We start from the raw sequence: 4635 nt of genomic DNA, 5'->3' as shown, positions 1-4635 counted from the left end.
AATGTTAACTTTACATTCCAAAGATAAAGTTTTTCTTTTCTTGTTTGATGCAGAAGAATTAGTTCTACTTCGTTTGGATGACATAGTAGAGTCTCTCGAGTCTCAGTAGATATAACAAACACAGAAATAAATAACACAAAATAAATTGTAGTTATATGTCGATTCCGCGCGACACGTGTCGGAACATGTAAGCCAAACAATAGTGTGGGGGGAGTGAGTAATCAAGAGTTGCGTGACGCGCTCAAACAAAAGACGAATCAACGAGATTTGAAAATCGTGTAACTCCGGGTTTGCGTAAGTCGAGGTATTACTGTATACAATAGCAATCTTTGTTTTTCACATGAAGTATAGAAATTTGTAATAAGATACATAATGTGGTTATAATAAAATATTAATTTTAAGTAACTCAAAGTGTGTTAAAATATAAAAATAACTGCACAATATGTATTTATATTTTAGAAAATACAAGGGATGCAGCACTTTCACAGCTTTCATGGATGGCACACCACTGCTTGTCAGTGATAGTTCCAGTTGAGATATGTTTAACAACAGTGTCATGATAACACTGTCAGTGTCACTGTTGTTAAACATATGGTCTTCTGTCAGGGCTTAATGACAGGTAATCAGCATTTGTATGTTCAATCGACTTCCTATGTTTGATGGTATAATCAAAGTTGAAAAGGAAGTGCACGTATCTTAGCATTCTTGTAGTTGTCAAAACAGGTAGCTTCTTGTCAGAGTGTAGTATCGTCATCATGTGTTTATTGTTGACTATAAGAATAAATTTCCTTCCATAGATATAATCAAAAAATTTCTTACATAACCAGTACACAGAAGTACCTCTTTATCCAACTAACTATAGTTTCATTCGGCAAATGTGAGAGATCTGGAGGCAAATGCTATAGGTCATTCTGTTCCATTTGGCATTTGATATGACAATATTCCAGAGAGTCCAAATGGGCTGGCATCTGTTGCTAATGTTATTGGTAGTTTAGAGTTGAACAGGATTAGTACCCTATCACTGATAATCTCAGATTTTACACAAATGAAAGCTGCTTCCTCCTCTCTTGTCTAATGGAACCAAGCATTTTTCTTTAAGTGTTGATTCAATGGATATAAAATTTCTGATGCATTCTTGATGAATCTAGAATAGTAATCAACAAGTTCTAGGAATTGGTATAATTCTTCCACATTTCTCAGGTGAGGTGTCTCCTCTGGTCCGACTTTTTGGAGACCTTCTGCACTAATTATATGTCCTAAATATCATACTTTTCTTTCAAAGAATTTGCACTTACTGATGTTTATGTGTAAGTCATTAGCTCTCAACCTGTGTAAGACATTCAGTAAACGGTCCATGCATTATTTAAAAGTTTTTCTTTGAATTATGACGTTGTCAAAATAAGCGACCACTCCTTCAAGATTTTGGGTAAATTGGTTGATAAACTCATGGAACTCATTTGGTGCAGATTTAATTCCAAAAAATAATAGTTTTGCTAGATAGGTTCCACGATGTGTTGAGATTGTTTGTATTTTTGCACTGTCATCATCAACTGATAATGAAGATAAGCTATGTGGATATCTAACGTGAAAAAATAAGATTCATACTGTATTGAAAATATCTCCAATGAGTGGAATTGGGTGTCATGAGTTGTGCAACTGCTTGTTGACTGACCTTATAGTCAGCACAAATTTGTACTGTCCCATCAGTTTTGGGATAACGATTATGGTGTTTCTCACTCTGAATAATCCACTTTTTCAATTTATTTATTTTTACTGACTTTCTAATTTATTTATTTCCTTATCCACTTCTTCCTTCAATGCATAGGGAACTGGGCATGGTTTTAAGAACATTAGTTTGGCACCATCTCTCAGTTTTAATGAGCAAATATAATTAGGTATTGGGACAACTGTGGGGCAAATACATCTGAGTACTGCTCTACGGTTTTTGAAATGGATGTTTCTACTTCTGTTGACAAACTGTTGTTGACTTTAGTTGTATGGCTGAGTTCATTGATGTCAATCTTTAAACTTCAAATCCAATCTCTTCCTACTATTGCATTTTTTTTTTTTGGAAGGGAACGACATACAAGTCCTCTATACTGTAATTACCACCAAATTTAGTTTTTACTTTTGCTACTCCTAGGGATTTGAAAATATCTCCTGTGTAACTTCGAAAAGTCACTTCTGTTTTTGCTATGGGCGTTCAATTGTAAACGATTGAATTAGTTGACACTGATAATAGTGATGTGACTGCCGGTTTCACATTCAAAACAAATTTTTGTACAATTAACATAGATTTCTGTGAGGATTCTGTCATAGTTCCTGTTACATTAACAAATACATCTAGAACACTGATTATATCAAAGTCAATTACGCATTCATGGTTAATATTGTGGATGTTACAATTCCTGTTAATTGTTGATGTTTGTTTTCTTAGGGATGATATGCATACATTTCCTGTGTGGCTTTTTTTGCATCGTTCACATTTGAGCCAGTCTCTGACTCTACAATTTACTGATTTATGGTTGTTTTTCCCACAATGTAAGCATAGTCCTTCTAAATAAATTTCTACTGCAACTTTCTATTCTGTTTCTGTTTTAATTTGATGATTATATTTGAGGATGTGAGTGTAGTTTTGTTTGAGTATTTTTGGTAATTTTGTGAACAAGATGGTTACTTTTATATACAGTACTTCATTGCTTTCAATTTTGGAAGCTTCTATAGCTAATGCAATTTCTAGCATCTATTCGAAGGTTAGGTCAGTTTGTTGTAGAATTTTCTCACGGATGTCGGAATCTCGTAAACCACACATGAATTGCACTCTTAACAACAGATCTATGATGGATTTTATAGTCGGCACTGTTACAACTAGACTTGAAATCTGTGCTTTTGGAGAGTTATTTTAACGAAGTTATGTAATTTGAAATGGGCTCACCATTATGTTGTACTCTTGACAAAAATTTGTGCTGTTCTGTTAGGATATTTTGTTTTGGTGTTAGGTGATTTTGTAGTAACTACATTAACTCAGCAAAGGTTTGCCTAGAGGGTATTTCCAGTGCCGTTAGGTTGGTCAGTAGTTGGTAATGCTTCGGTCCAAGACAATTGATTAATATCATTACTTTAGCTTCTTCAGTAAATGGCATCTGTTCCAGTTAGTCCTTTGATTTAGAAAAAGTCACCCAGTCGTTGGGAATAGTTTACAAAGGTTTCGGAAGTTTCATCTCAAGTTTTGAAAGTTATGGCTTGCATTTGAACGACTCGTTGAACTGATAGTTCTGGTTTCATCTCCACCGACCGATTCTGTAGTTTCTTAATCAACACATTTAGAGTTGAAATTAATTCTGTAAGTTTGCTCATTTTTATATCCTCATTGCCAATTGTTATGTCCATAAAATAAATGACTCCTTATTAACACATATAATTAAACTTTATTATAATACAAAAGTAATTCTGTGCCTACTGGTCTAAGTGTCACCATAGCTAACACAAGACTACCCAGAGACAAAGGAACACGACAAAGGTCAAAGGTACGGGGTCACCTAACTAGATCAAGGGCAATTCGGCATGGGTTATCCCCCGGAGGATTATATACACGACAGATCCTAAGCACATTGATTTGATAGTAATGGCTTCTTGGATGTTGCACAATTTTTTAACAGCACTGTCATGTAGTTCTTACTCATCTTTGGATCATTTTGACTGTGAAAATATATGGTGGACGGAAATGAAATATTAGGCCCGAATAGTAATCATTTGAATATAGAACAACTAGACCCATTTTCCTATTTCTTTAAGTTTTCGAACTAATTTTGAATAACTCTCATCTTTTTTTACTTCATCATTATAGTCTTTAGACTTTTTTCATTTCTATATCTGTATCTATATATAAAAATGGATGTGTGTCCCCCTATATTTCACTTTTCAGCCAAAACTACACATTGCACATGAATGGTGTTTGTATGTGGTAGTAGCCCCGAGTCTCCATTCGTGCACTATGGTGGTTGCGTCTCGATAGCTATAAGGGTGCGGGAGATATGGGGCTGAAAGTGGAAGATTTTCTATTTTGATTTTAAAAATGTTTGAACCGTTTTAAATTCGAATTTGTTATTGCATATTGGTTCGATTATAGAACAATTGTAAACGTTCCAGAAACATTGAAAATAGTTCGTTTGACTGGATGTGAACAGGAGACGTTCAGAAATAGAATCGGGACCAGGTCTCTAATTAGTCTGGAAACGGGGGACCTAATTCTTGATTCTGTGAAAACGGGTAAGATTGGCTATAATGTAATTATCTTAATCTTCACTATCGTTACTTTTTGCCCACAAATAAAAACCCAGCGAAGCGGGTCCTTGCAGCTAGATTCTAGATTACTTAGAAAAAGTCTTTTATATATAAAAAAAACTATATTACATACAAATGTACGAACAAATAAGAACCCAGCGAAGCGGGTCCTTGCAGCTAGTATTTCTATAAATTCCTCCAAACATCCATGATGGCTATTTTGAAAATCAGCTGTCACATTTATATCAAACTATACTTATTGTTAATACAAAAAGATACAAAATAACTGAAAACATCAAGAAAAAGCTGAGTTCTGTCATTTGGGTATACCTGAACAGGTGTATACACAGG

General features: G+C 34.5%; 1 protein-coding gene across 1 annotated transcript in view; it reads right to left on the bottom strand.

The window, feature by feature from the left end:
- The window catches only part of LOC111632822 (multiple coagulation factor deficiency protein 2 homolog), a 78574-nt gene that overhangs the window by 73508 nt on the left and 431 nt on the right, over nucleotides 1-4635 (bottom strand). The gene's annotated exons all lie outside the window — the stretch shown is intronic.

This window comes from Centruroides sculpturatus, unplaced genomic scaffold, assembly GCF_000671375.1.
Source record: "Centruroides sculpturatus isolate CEXI.00-Female unplaced genomic scaffold, Cexi_2.0 scaffold41, whole genome shotgun sequence".
NCBI classification, from domain to species: Eukaryota; Metazoa; Arthropoda; class Arachnida; order Scorpiones; family Buthidae; genus Centruroides; species Centruroides sculpturatus.
This window is presented reverse-complemented; position numbering and strand designations above follow the sequence as displayed.